The sequence below is a fragment of the Ambystoma mexicanum genome, chromosome 10 (genome assembly GCF_040938575.1).
Source record: "Ambystoma mexicanum isolate Mex_15411 chromosome 10, UKY_AmexF1_1, whole genome shotgun sequence".
Taxonomy (NCBI): domain Eukaryota; kingdom Metazoa; phylum Chordata; class Amphibia; order Caudata; family Ambystomatidae; genus Ambystoma; species Ambystoma mexicanum.
Genome location: NC_090932.1, coordinates 608,559,466 through 608,574,992, shown reverse-complemented (window position 1 = coordinate 608,574,992; position 15,527 = coordinate 608,559,466). Strand labels below are relative to the sequence as shown.

The following is a 15,527-nucleotide window of genomic DNA, read 5'->3' as shown; positions in this document are numbered from 1 at the left end:
TGCAGAGCTTTGGATCCGTTGGAGCTTTCTGAGTTGATATGCAGGCATGCTCAGTTAGAGGGAGTTAGAGTATTCAATGTACGAGAGGATGATTGCCATAATTGCAGTGACTCTATTGGGGTAGGAGAGATATGGAAAGATCTGCTTGAGGATGCAGAGGTGGAAGGTGCATGATCTGAAGACTGCATTGAAGTGACGCGAGAGGGTCATATCCAAGCTAAAATTGCACCCTAAGTTTTTGACTGAGGGGGATGCAGTGGCCACTGGTTAAGTTAGTGAAGGAGAGCTCTTTTGACGCAGATTAGGATTTTGGTTTTTCTGGGGTTGAGGAGCAGGTGGTTGTTCGTCATCCATTGGTCAATGTCTGAGAGGCAAGATGCAAGGTCTGGTAGGGATGAGGAGGGAGAGTTGGAAATCTTGAGGATGATCTGAGTGTCATCAGCATAGTTGTAACATGTGAGATTGTGGGAGCAGATGAGAGTGGGGAGGGGTGAAAGGTAGAGGTTGAATAGTAGAGGAGAAAGGCAGGCTCTGTATGGGACTGGACAGGGGCAGGGGGCAGAGGAGAAAGGATGGATAAAGACGAATTGGGATTGGGCATAGAGGCATGAGAATATCCGTTTGAGGGCGGAGTCCATGATGCCTAGGTCAAAGAGTCTGTTCGTGATGATGGTGTGGTTGATCGTGTTGAAGGCTGCTGAGAGGTGGAGGCGGAGGAGTGTGGCACAGCCCAACGCATCTGCTGTTCATTGAAGGTCTTCCCAGGTAGAGACAATGGGGGATTCAGTTTGATAGTTCCATGTAGGGTTCTGAAGCCAAACTTGGTACCAAATAATGTAAAAGTGTTTCTGAGCACAGAGCACCACTGAGTGCTGCAGTTGAAGTCAGTTAAAGGCGGTTAGAGGTGTTTGTATGGGTTCCTTCTGTCTCCTATGATATACCAAGGTAAAGAAATATTCATATAATGCACAATCTCAGGAGTAAGTCAGTCCCTGATGATTGTTTACTGACCCCTTATATTCACCCTATACAACCCATAGCAATGGAGGATGAAGAGGCCTTCAGAACCACTTGGTCTACTGCAGAGACGGAGCTGGAGTGTGACAAGAAAACAGATGATTCAGCTTCAAAGGCTGCAAAACAATCTGCTCCTTCATCTCCTCATACCTTGGCTATCCACTCCCAAGCTACCCCAGCTATGAATGAGATCACAAGTCACAAGTCCTAAGGCTACACACTCTATCACTAGCTGTCTAAATACATAAGCTAGTGTATGCCCTACTAAAAAGTCAAAAAGGCCTTTGATCCATACGAAGATAAGAGACTTTTACCCAGCACCTGGAACTAGTATTGGTCTGCGCGATCCAACGAAAGTCTGCCTCAGACAGAAATTAACTATATTAAGGATATCACCTTTCTCGATATGAATCTATCGCATGAAAGACCAAATGGTGACCACCTCATTAACAACGCACTAAATAAAAATATTAGTCCTGGCTCGACACACTTGTTTACTTATAATGGCATGTCATCCTTTTTAATGGAGCATCACTCTTTTTCCAATGCAGATTCACTATCTTCAGTGAGCTCAATTTCCCTACTGCATCTACATCACACACTAAAAGATCTGGAAAATAATATAAAGTTAAGTGTCATCCATTTCAGCATTGAATATTGTGTTGAGCTTGTTGTCTCCCTATATGATGATATCAAGATTGAACTGAAAGCACATACTCTAGCCATATGTGAAATAAAACTCAAATTGGAAACTCTTGATACATCTTTGAAGAAATCTAACAGTGGCCCCTACTCAGTTAATACAGTAATAACACCAGATTAACAATCAGACAAATCATCTGAACAGGGAGGTTTACCCCCCTGAGTAAATACAATTAAACATTCTGAGCTGATAGATATGTTGAACAATAAAATATCGACTTCTGACCACTCCCCTAAACCACATAAGAAAGCCACAAAAGACTCCAAGAATGGAAGAAAAGGCGGCACGAATAAGACAAATTCACACAAGTTCTTTCAAAACCTGCACCTTACTAAAGAGGCAGCAAATAACGGGTGTGGTGAGGGGTCAGGTTTTATGCCAGTTAACTCTCAAGGAGAATCTTCAAATAATTCCACATTGGCCACCAAGAGTAATGCAAAGAAAGTGGTTGATAAACAAAAAGGTACAAAACAGATGGCTGTGGAAATCACAGACCAACTCCTGACAATTATAACACACTCAGATTCACCTCTACGTATTTCTCCTTTTATAAGGATCATTGATACAAATAAGGAATATAAATCTCCTCATATCGTTTATCCGGTGGAATCAGTCGGACATTGTGGACGTTAATGTCCATTCAATCCCCCTACCTACTCGAATATAACTAACAATATAGGCAGTAAAGATTTTTTTACTGTCAGGAATACCGAAAACAATAGGAATCCTGCTATAAAGTATTTGACACAACAGCTTTTATTGTAATTTCTTTTAGAAACAAATAATTTGAGTATACTAAATAGTACAATACTTTAAAACTGTTTCATGAGGTCCCATGCCTCTGTCTTCTAACATCAAAAAATATTGATTTTAAATACTGTATTGCTAAAGTTAGCACTGAAATCCAACACAGTCCTTAAAACGGTGTTAGAGGAATCTGAAGCAATAAGAGAAATGGGCTATCACCTTTTTACATAGAATGGCAAAAAGGGCACAAGTTGACTAAGCTACAATTAAAGGCTGGAGCGGAAAATCCCTGAATGTTAGATGTCAAGGGGGCTTGTCAACTTCTCGCTCCGTGGAATTAGTTAATGTTCCCTGTGCCCTTAAAAAGAACCAAGATATCGGGTTGTGGTTAGCCCACAATTTGACACAAGACTTTAGAACATTGGGAGACAGGGGCACATGCCTTTAACAATGGAATAAGTGAACACAGTCTGTCCTTGTTATCATGGAACATTTTACATAATGAAGGGTCACACGTGATACTGAGTGCTGAAAGGAACTCTTGGTGGCAACAGTAAAGACAGACACAAGTGCTTACAGTTCAAGGGGGTTTATTAAACTGTATGTAGGTTGAAAAAATGCCTAATCTAAACCTAAAGCTAAGATGGGAGCAAGCATCAACCATCCAATGAAAATAAGGCAGTCTGAGTGACATTGTGTCAAAATAAGAAGTGCCTATACTAAGAAACCTATTGCCAAACCTTACAACTAATACAACAGGGTGTGGGATAGTTTTCAAGAATAGAAAGAAGTGTTCACAAATAATATGTCAGGATGCAGTAGCTTGAGCACGGGGTAAGGTGGGATCTTGGAACACAGTACACACTCAGGTTTCCCCAGCACGAGATGACAGTTCTGCTTGCAGCACTCAGGGCCATTGATGGCCAAGCCTTGTTTCTCTTGAAAATCTCTTGCCTTTTCGAGGGCCTGATGCATTCAAATAACATAAACAAAAGTTCCTTCAACAAAATGAAAGTTTGTTTCCTGGTTTTACTTAGGGTGAGGATTCTTGACCCCTGGGTCTCCTCTTCAGGGCACTGATCCTTGCTTCTCGCGGTGTTGGGTGATTGCTTTTCACCCCCTGGATCTCACTCTTCCAGGCTTGGATCTTAAAACAGTTCATCTCAATATCAAGACCTTCAGTGGTTGAGTCTCCTGGGTCTGAGGGCCTGATAGGTTTACAAAAAAACCACTAACAAATACAAAATTCAGTTCTATGTATTTCTCGGGTGATGGCTTCCCCCCTGTGTCCCCCTCTTCCGGGCGCAGACCCCTCTTTGCTTTCAGCCTACATCCACCGAGTTCACTATGTATTTTCCAGCATTCACCAATCATAATGTCATTATAAACAGTTCACCGTGGACATCCCTCTACTAGGTTCAGGTTTGTCAACACACTGTTTCTTGGGACTTTAGACTTTGCCCCCTCTTCATCAGCATCCCTCTTCCGGGTTCACTCTTGCCAACTTCACATTCACATTTGCTTTCAATGTTAGTAGGATTCACTTCCCTTGCTTTCTCACGAAGTGGGATTCACTTCCCGTACTTCCTTTTCAGTTCTTAGATTAAAGGCTTTCGACTGTACAGGGATTTTGCGCGACCTCCTGTATGACCACTTTGACCTATCTTGGCGGCTCTCCTACGGCCTTCTGTTATCAGTAGTTTTACTGAACATGGGATTGACCTGATTCTCTCAAGTTAGCACCCACATGTTGCCGGTTCCCTCTGCAGCTTGTTTTCCCTTTTATAATTCACAGTTCTTTGAACTTCCTTCAAATGGCCACTTTGCGACTTTCATTCAACACAGTTCAGTTCTTATCAGCTTTCCCTTCGACTGACCAGCTTACCTTGTATCTTGTAGAGTCAATGCCTGTACCATTGGGCCATGCATCTCCCCGGCTTGGCTATCAGCAGAGAAGGCATCCGGGTACCGTTGACAACTGCTGCAACACACACTGGCTATTGTTTGCTGCATTACAATTTCTTCTCTTGAGGCTTCAAGGATCTCTCTCGATAAGGGCAAGGTCACTTCTCCCCTTGACTCGTGCCGTCTTTTGCCTTCTCTTGAACTGAGGTGCGGAGTTAGCTCTCACGTTGTGCGGTCTGACTTGCTCGTACTGTGCTCTCTTGCTCCACATTGTATCGCTGTGGGGAAAGGAAAGGGCCGTCAGGTGTGTGTGATTTAGGTCAATTGCCTGACTCTGCCTGACCCTTGCGTCGAGACATGCCGGGTAAACAGGTTTATTATTAGTCCTTTGTCTGTTACAGTGTAAGAAAGTGTTCAGGTTGGAAAAGGAGAAAGGTAGAGTTTCTAAGTATTCTGCAAGGTAGGATGGGGAAAAGGATACATATGGAAATATTGATTTTATACCAGGGGGTTTGATAAACTTAGAAAGGTGAGATTGATAGGATTTGTGAGTTAGACAGGAATGACAGGGATTGTTATTGTGAATGGAACAGGAGGGATTATGGGAATGGTAGTGTTTAGTCCATGTGGACTGGGCGGTCGGGAATGAACAACCAGAGAGATGTGAAAAAAAGGATCGGGAGTATTTGTGTACGTAACAGGGAAACAGGGATTCTGGGATATATACTTTTTGGGTGCAACTGGTTTTGGGACCTTAGAGGATTGTTTATGCACAGAGGGGTTGTTGGATCTGGACGGGATAGTTTTAATTGGTCGGAAGCAAGGCAGATGTATTATAAACCATAAAGAGTTTAGGGATCTCGTCCTCCTCTCTTTCTTCCTCTCTGATGTCATACCATGCCTCACCTGGGGCATTCTCCCAAGTATATCCGAGGGCTCTCCTACCCAGGTGATCCTACCTCACTGGTCCACGCCCAGGGTTGGCATCTGAGAGTATCAGCCCTTCCCTGACCCCCTGGATAAGGGATTCTCGAGCTCCACTTGGGAGAATACCCTCAGGTTTCTCCCAGTGGCTACCATATAATATTACTGCAAGAAGTATGGTTACATACATCAATAGTTATGTGATAATCTATCAATTCACAAATTACAAAATACATAGTCTCAGAGATCCCAGAGCTTGACTACCATGGGGTGTGACCATGGGGATAAATGATTGAGTTCTTTGCAGAATGGAACTTAAAAATGACAAATGGTAATTTCAGAGGTGAAATACCAGGAAAAGACACGTGGCATAATAAGGTCCAGAAAAGATTATTGATTATGTATTTTTTAACTCTGTTATTTTTTGACATGTGTAACACTTTTCAAATCTAGGATACTAACTTGAGTGACCTTGATTTTTTAATTGTTGTTTTTAAAATGAAAATTATGGATGAGCTTAATAGAGACCTAGATAATTTATATGTCAACTCAAAGGGAAAAAGGATTGCAAAGCGGATGTCTCATATAGGTTCATTTAATAAACAAGTGAGTGACGTATTTAGACATATATCTCTGGAAAGCAAGCTTAAAATGATATCCTCTGATTGATTTATGAGATCTATCTGTAATAATAACTCATAAAATATGAAAGCGACTTACATTTCTGGAGCCTCGTTAACAAGATAAATTGGAAGCAAAAGGATGTCCAATGCAATCTCGTAGAAGAGGAAAAATGGGAGAAACACTTCCTATATATTTACATACCCACACACACCTTGATAAATGCTCAGTATATAGGATCAAAGCGACTTTAAAATAAGGGAATGAAGGTGTCAAATATTTTATTAAAAAATCGTCCAACTCGAGAGCCTTTGGACTGAATAGCCTGAGTAATTACATTTTTAAATGTGGCCCAATTATTTGGCCTAATGTGTTGTTTCTGTTGTTTAACGACATCATACGTACCAAATCTACACCTAAAACCTGGAAAAGATCAATTATAATCCCCATTTGTAAGACGATTGTCCGCTGGAGTCCAATAAACTACAGCCCAATAGCCCTTATTGATGCGCAGAGCAAGATTTTTGCATCCATTATTCTCCAGGAATTAAAACAGTGGGCTGATTCAGTAGGAAGAATTAGGACGTTTGTTAACTGAATTCAGGGAAGGAATGGGGACATCATTAAATGGCTTTATCATTAATTGTTGAAAGGAAAATGCATGCCCTGGTAATGCTCTTCCGGTTTACATGGCAGCAGTGGATTTCTCACAAGTGTTCGACTCTATAAAGAGAGAATTGTTATGGCAAAAATTGAAAAACTGAAGTCTCCTTGACAATTGTTAGCAACTCTAATATATTTGCACACAGATACTAACTTACATGTAAGGTTGTACAGCCAGGGAGACCTATCTCAAGAATTTGCCACCTGTAGAGGTATCTGGCAGGGCTGTGTCCTTTCTCCCTGTCTGTTCAACCTTTACCTCACTGATTTGGAGGATTCATTATTTGACTCCTCATTTGCCCCACAGCAAAATCAGAATATACCTATATTTTGGTTAAGCTATGATGATGATGTAATCCTTTTAGATTACACACAATTGGGGCTACAACGCCTTATTGATGCCATTAGCAAATATGCAACGGTTAATGAATTATTAATGAATCCTTACAAGACACAAATCATTCACTTTGCTAGAAGCCTGAGGAATCCCTATGGATACCAATGGAGGTTTGGGTATATTCCACTGACTCTGGTCCCTCACCTAACGTTCTTGGGGTTTATATTAGATGCAGCACCTAATAAGTCACTACTTGAAATGTGTTTAAAAGAAAACACAACCTCGTTAGCTGCTCTAATGAAAGAAATCAGCAATAATTACTGTACAGTTTCATTGATGCCCCTATAAAATTTAGACAGGGTGAAAGTAATCCTGACTTTGCTATATAGCTAAATAATATTGATTGGGATACTATTGAAGTATTATATGGAAACACTCTAATAATTTGATGAATTGTCTCTGAATCGCTGCATTGCGATATTAATTGGATCTAGTTTCCATGACTGATTGGTGAAATTAGAGCATCCTCACTTTTTATAAAAACATTTTCAATTCACCTAACAACTCAGTTTACTCAGATATGAGAGATAGTATATCTAGGGGATAATAAGATCCTGTTAAACATGTCATGCCATTGAGTGAATCCATCCTGGTACAGATTAATCAAGCATCTGAACTGCTAAGTGCTAACCCAGTCCAATCCAAAAGAGCTCTCTTTTGCAAGGATTGGAGAGACACTATTGAAAAGATGAACAGTTATAACTCCATAAACGCTTCTTCATGATTGACAAACTAATGGGATCAATGCCAAAATATTTGGAAAAGTTTTCCAATTCATATTGAATGATTCAGTTCTTTTACGATTCTGACTGAATTTGATCCCTTTAGATGAAACCCAATATATATGAGAGATAGTATATCTAGGGGATAATAAGATCCTGTTAAACATGTCATGCCATTGAGTGAATCCATCCTGGTACAGATTAATCAAGCATCTGAGCTGCTAAGTGCTAACCCAGTCCAATCCAAAAGAGCTCTCTTTTGCAAGGATTGGAGAGACACTATTGAAAAGATGAACAGTTATAACTCCATAAAAGCTTCTTCATGATTTACAAACTAATGGGATCAATGCCAAAATATTTGGAAAAGTTTCCCAATTCATATTGAATGATTCAGTTCTTTTGCGATTCTGACTGAATTTGATCCCTTTAGATGAAATCCAATATATACGTTCACCTTATTTCTGTATATTATGTAATCAGGAGGACATCATTCAAGTTTGAGAATACCTGCTGATAGCCTATTCAGCCCTTCGGAATTTAAGGCTGCAATTATTTTCTGGCTTTACAAATAATGAGCTCTGGCTGACTACACCCGACTTCTGGGCAAGCCTGTCTAGTGGAAACAAGCCCCCTCTAACAATAGCTGTATTCAAATGTTTTCAACGTATCAATCTGATTACCAATAGATGGTAAAAACGATAGGTGATGCTCATAAAAAAGTCACTGAAATGTGAAAGTAAAATCTTTTGGATGATTTTAATAATGGTTTTCACTGTAGAATAGTATTAAGCACTTTATCAACACTCAGGAAATGGAAATGTCTTTTCAATGCTATATATATATATATATATATTTACCGCGTCCATGTAGTTATGGTTAAGTTGGTGTTTCCATAGAAAGAGCATTTTTTGGGTGGCTTATAACTTCGCTCCCTCTGGACGAATCCTCATCAAACTTTGCAAAAAAAAGTATATGGCCCACTCTGAATTTTTTTGCAAAGTTTGGTGAGGATTTGTCCAGGTGGGGAAAAGTTATAGGGGGGTCCAAAACTTGTGTTTTTTCCTATAGACATGATGGGAAAAAACTTTGCGCACAGCCACAGGCCAAACCGCTGGACGGATTTACACCGAATTAGCGGCAGGAGTGGGGGCTTGGTCCCGAAAGCGTGCTTTAGCAAATTTGGTGTAAATCCGTCCAGTAGTTTTTTATAAAATGACCAAAACGTAAGGCAAAAAAATTACTGATATCTGTGTTCGCTTCGCGGACGGACTTCCCTGTTCTATCCGCGGACAGCACCCCGATTGGCCCATGGCCTTGCGTCATGTCCGCGGACATGCGACGTGTTCGCTGATTGGACGGCGAGGGGCATAGAGCGCGTCAGATTTTCTGTGGCGCCCACCATCTTGTATTCGCCGTCTACCGCGTACAGCGCGGTGAAATGTGGTTAAAAATTGTATTTAGTGCCGTGTGTTGGTGTGTAAGAGTGTTTGGGGAGGGTGGGGGAGTATGTTTTGTTTTTTTTATGTGCTAGACGTTTTTGTTGTGTTCGATTTGTCTGCGGAGAACACGGCTGTTCTGACATTTTGTAAATAAACTAAATGGTGGGGTGTTTAGAGGACGGAGTATGTGTCATTTTTGTTTGCAAGGAAGGTAAAAATGAGCTATCAACACTCGCGGTGTACTTAATTGTTCGTAAATGCACAAATGGGGGTGTCCTCAGGACGCTGTCCGTATAGTAATCTGTCTAGTTGAATGTGTTCTAAGAACACTCGCGGTGTCCCGAAATGGTTGCAATTACACAAAATGGGGGTGTTCTGAGAACATTGTATTGTTCGTTGTCAGGGTGAAAGTGTTTTAAGACCACTCCTTTTGTCCGCTAATAGTACAATTTCCTATGGGCGTCAACTGACTTTTTGTCCACTAAAGAAACGATAAATCCGGCTGGTGTGCGCCGACATTATGTGATAATTCTATGACTGGCGCTATTGACCTGGCTGACTTGCTTTTGCGACACTAAATCATATCTCCCGCCCCTAAACCTGATATTATCAAAGCATTCATATTACCCGCCTCTCTTCGTGACGTTACAGGGTGCATCATCAAACGCGCCCAGTCCTCTCCAGTCCTAAGTGACTTTACACAGAACCCGGAAGACAACACATTTTATGTCACAACACAGCGCGCCACAACTCGGAATATGAAATAGTGATTTAAAAGCAAACAGCAAGATTGTAAATTTTGTAAAGTACATTTATTTGACATCAAATGTTTAGAGAATATTCAGCAATTTGCATTTGTCTTTGTTGTCGATCCGCAAAAGTTCATGTTGAGGCACGCAATGTTCCTTTGCGGTACAGAGGGTGTTAGATCAGCTTACAACTCAGTGCGCCACAATTCGGAATATGAAACTGTGGTTTAAAAGTAAACAGCAGGATTGTACATTTGGTAAAGTACATTTATTACACATGAAATGTTTAGTGAATATTCAGCGATTTGCTATTGTCTCTGCTGTCGATCAGCAAAAGTTTATTTTGAGCCACGCGTTATTCCTTTGCGGTAGATAGGCTGTTGGTTTATGATAAAAGCAGTAAATGGTCGCTCTGATAATCGGAAGGTTGCTCCAACAACGAGCCATTAGACCAACCTATTGGTTGGTATGTTGTTTGTAGCTGCTAGTACTGCGTAAGGGCATATTGGTCCTTGGCGATTGTCCCATAAAATGGTGAGGGTCATGAAGTTGCATATTTGGACCTGCACCTGGCAGTTGAAGACCCCATCCGCTGGAGTCTGTAAATCGTGAAATAGGCAAAATGGGCGACATACCTGTTTTAAAAAAAAAAAATTAGTCTCACCAGCCGATCTTCATTAAAATTCATCATTTTATTTATTAGGGCGTGAAACTATTTGCTATCGAAGATAGTGCAACGGAGTATGTTAATAATAAAATAATAATATTTTCCCATTCATATAGCGCTAAGAACCGTGAGGTATCTAAGCGGTGCTTATTATTACCCACGGTGTGTGGTGCTCATTTATCGACCATGGAAGGATGAAAGGCTGAGTTTGGCCTTGCCGTGATTCGAACTTGCGTTAGCAAGCTGTGCATGGATGTCAAAGCGAGCCTTGTACTCGCTGTGCCACTTGGCAGGCTACAGTGAAGTGGCACAGCGAGTAGAGCGCTTGACCGCCTATAGACCGGTTAAATTATTTCTATTAACCCACCCTGTGTCATCTGCTTTTTTCAGAGCCCTCTAAACGACAGGGGATCAATTTGGCGGTGATAGTGCGCGGTAGAAAACATTATGCCACTTTGAACGAACAAGTTCAACTTGAGCGGTCTTTAATGCTACGCAATTGTAATTATATTTGGTATAAAATAATCTAAAGGGTTACTTACAGTACAATTGCAATTTCCATTGTCTACGAGTAGTGCAGTCCCAAAATACGACTCTGCGTGTGCGAACGATCTTTCGCATAGTGATATAATATATAAAAGTGGTTTCGTTTCAGAAATTTCATCCTTATCTTCTCTTTCCTTTTAGCAACACTCCTTCAAGAGAAGTCTTTCATCACAATCTCTGTCTGTCAAGGTCAAAACACAATACAACCTTATAGTCCGCTTCGTAAGCCTCTCCGGGGCCCGAGAAAAAAATGGAAGCAGCTGACCTTCACTGTGAACGAGCATAAATTCTTACTTTGCAACATTCTGTGTAAAGCCATCTGTGAGAAGTTGGTTTTTGCACGCCATGTTTGTATATTGTTTGCGTGATATTAAAAAAAGTTTGTTTAAGGGACGTTATGGTTCTAAGTACAGCCGAAAGACCCCTGAAAATCGCAAGTTATGGTAAGCTATGAAAAATAACTCGCGCCACCACCGTGCACTGCTAAGACTAACACCCAGGACATCAAAGATGACATCGCAAATGTCATTGGTGAAATCACTGATGACATCACATGTGTATGTACTTTTCATGGAATTTGCGTACTAGGGATTTTTATTGTAATGTTGCGAAAAAAGTGTCAAGGATATTACAATAAATATCATACCGTTATTAGTGCTTTGAACGATGCATTGATATAAATAGCATTGTATTATGGGATTCTATCTAGTATACTGAACTACTAATGGAGAAACATAGCATTGTGTGCAGAGTACAAGATGAAAGTATAATATTTGTAATGTTAATATGTTGAATAATGAAATGATAATTGCCCTGAAATGTTCGAAAATTCACAAAATGGGGGTGTTCTGAGGACGTTATTCGTATTGTGTGATTGCTTAGCTGTATGCAATGAGGGAATGGCACAGAGAGTAAAGTGGACACTGTCCGTGGACACCGTGGCTGTTCGTGGACAGGGCGTGCTACATCCGGGTTTTTCCAGGAAATTCAACATGGAAAGAAGACTGTACGGATCAGCCAATCAGTTGTCGAGGTTGTGGATTTGTGTTATGATATGATATGATAGTTTATTTATATAGCGCCTATACACAATGTGTTTCAAAGCGCTTCAAGGAGGGAAGGGAACAAAGGAAAAAACAGTTACATTCAGCAAAAGTCCTTGAAACAGTACAGAATGTAAAAATAACTATCATAATAGGCCTGTCGACATTTCTGATAGTGCAAGTGCATAGAACAAGTAAGGCAAGAGGTAATGGATAGGAGGAGAACAAAGCAAGCAGTAACATTACTATGTCTGACGACAATTTACGCAGTGCAGGTGGTAACAAGAGGAGGGGTGGGAGGGGGGGCAAGGGTACGGAGGGGAAAGGAGAACAAGGCACGATACTGAACTAAAGTGTTGGTGACAAATTTGAAAGTAGGGGAGGGGGGAGGAAGAGAACAAGTGGGGGTAGGGGGGACAGACAAGCTGCTATCGAGAGTCAAGGAACAAGATAGGAGTAAGTGCTAGGAGGGGGAAGTCTGAGAGGAGGGAGAAGGAGTGGGAGTGGGGAGTAGGAGAGGTTGAAAGAGACTGTGTGTGGTGAAGATGGCAGAAGTAGAGAAAGTCAGGGTGTTGGTGCTTGGAGATATGTTTGTGCATGGTTTACAACAGTACGCTCAATGGAGGCATGTTGCAAAGAACTTTGATGTGAAAGGAGTGGAGGTGGTGTGGAGCACTGTGTCTGATTGCAATGTACAGGGAATTGTACAAGTTTGTGAGGATATGGCCACGATGAACCGTCCGCATGTGGTAGTTTTGCACTATGGTGCTTTCCATTTGGGCAACGTCAGTGCCCCTACTTTGTTGGCTGATTTGCAACGCTTGGTTCAAGCCGTAATGAAGATCCTTCCAAATGCGAAAGTAATTTTTTCTGGATTACTACCTAGGGCAATATGGGACAATAGTTCAGTTTTTTGTCCTCCGCAAAACATTGCTAGGTGTGTCATCAACCGAGGCATGTGTGCCTTCATGCTTAGAGCTGGTATTTTCTTCTGTAATAATGAGAATATTGATGCCAGTAATGCTGTTAATTTTAAAGAAGATGGCATCTCTTTATCTTTTACGGGAAATGCCTTTCTATTTTGGAATGCAAGGGTTGCTTTGGAGAAGGTTATGTGAAGATTTTAGGAGTAAAGTAAGAAAAAAAACCAAGAAAAAAATACAAAATAACAGGTGTCTGTCAAGCATCTGTAAAAAAACCAAAAAAAACGGCTCTTTTCAGAGCCAACTTCAAAGGGGAAATGGGGCACACTATTTAAATTTACATTCACCAGATTTTCGATATGTCTGCGGACATGGCGGTAGTCTGCGGACATGAAAATCACTACGAGGGGGTTAGTATGTTCTATGTTACATGTATATGAAGTCAGGGATATTATGGTTAAGTTGTGCTACTAAAAACCTATGAAATTCAGTGAAAAAACTTGGTTAAAGGGACGTTATGGTTAAGTTGCGCTACTAAAAACCTATGAAATTCAGTGAAAAAACGTAGTTAAAGGGACGTTATGGTTCAAAGTAAAACCGAAAAAACCCTGAAATTCAGCAGTTATGGTAAGATAAGCAACCATAACTCGCGCCACCGTGCACTGCTAACACTAACACCCTGGACATCAAAGATGACATCACAAATGTCATTGATGACATCACTGATGACATCACATGTCTGGCTCCCCATTTTTTTCCTTTACTGACATATCTAGGCCACATGGTTTTGCTCAGTAACAGTCAAGGGGCCTCATTACGACCCTGGCGCTAAGGGATTACCGGTACCGGTAAGGGTACCGGTACCGGTAATCCCTTAGCACCTGATTACAAGGTCCCTTTGTGGGCTCCCACCTTAACGGCTGGTTTTACCAGCCATAAAGGATTGGACCCGCAAAGGGACCTTGGTGCTAATTACGGTACCTTCACAGTACGCAAAACTCTAATAAGAAAGCAGTTATCTTTTCACTATTCAACATGGCAAGATTATGAATATTGCACCTTCATCATGTATGCTGCGCACACTGCCTATGTTTCTGTTTGAGTAGCTAACTATACTGGATAGAACTTTATAATAGAATGCTATTTATATCAATGCATTGCTTAATGCACTAATTAGCTCATGATATTTATCCCATTGATCCTTGACAGTTTTTGGTCAGCATTATAAGAATCCCTTGTACAGAGTTTTCATGAAAAGTACATACGCATCTGATGTCATCAGTGATGTCATCAATGACATTTGTGATGTCATCTTTGATGTCCTGGGTGTTAGTGTTAGCAGTGCACGGTGGCGCGAGTTATGGTTGCTTATCTTACCATAACTGCCGAATTTCAGGGGTTTTTCGGTTTTACTTTGAACCATAACGTCCCTTTAACTAAGTTTTTTCACTGAGTATATATATATATATATATTACATGGACGCGGCAGCGTCCATGTAGTTATGGTTAAGTTGGTGTTTCCATAGGAAGAGCATTTTTTGGGTGGCTTATAACTTCGCTCCCCCTGGACGAATCCTACCAAACTTTGCAAAATAAAATATATATGGCCCACTCTGGATTTTTTTTGCAAAGTTTGGAGAGGTTTGGTCCAGGGGGGGCAAAGTTATAGGGGGGTCCCAAAACTTTTGTTTTTTCCCATAGACATAATGGGAAAAAACTTTGCGCACGCCTACAGCCCAAACCGCTGGACGGATTTACACCATATTTGCGGCAGGAGTGGGGGCTTGGTCCCGAAAGCATGCTTTTGCAATTTTGTTGTAAATCCGTCCACTAGTTTTTTTTAAAAATGACCAAAATGTAAGGCAAAAAAATTAGTGATATCTCCGTTCGCTCCGTGGATGGACTTCCCAGTTCGCTCCGCGGACAGTGCCCTGATTGGCTGAGCGGCTTGCACGATGTCCGTGGACATCCGACGTGTTCACTGATTGGACGGCGTGGGGCGTGGAGCACGTCAGATTTTCGGTGGCGCCCGCCATCTTGCATTCGCGGACGACCGCGGTGAAACTTGGATTAAAAATTGTATTTAGTGCAGTGTGTTGGTGTGTAAGAGTGTAAGAGTGTTTGGGGAGGGTGGAGGGTGGGGGAGTATGAGATATTATGTGCTAGACGCTTTTGTTGTGTTCGATTTTTATTTGGACAACACGGCTGTTCTGAAATGTTCGTAAATAAACAGAATGGATTTGGTGTCAAGTTGAAAGTGTTCTAAGAAGACTCGTGGGATCCTGGAATGTTCGCAGGGGGTGTCCTGAAGACGTTGTCTGTATTGTTCATTGGGAAAATAATCGGAGTCAACAGCTACCCTAGTCATTGACGCTTTCAGTAGGAAAAAAAGGTCACAATGGAGCTAATTTAGCACATATCAGTTAGCTCATAACATAAACACCAAAAGATAAGGATATCT

General features: G+C 41.2%; 1 protein-coding gene across 5 annotated transcripts in view; it reads left to right on the top strand.

Annotated features, from left to right (window-relative positions):
* The window catches only part of DOCK10 (dedicator of cytokinesis 10), a 2,208,289-nt gene that overhangs the window by 2,177,282 nt on the left and 15,480 nt on the right, over positions 1-15,527 (top strand). The window lies entirely within an intron of this gene.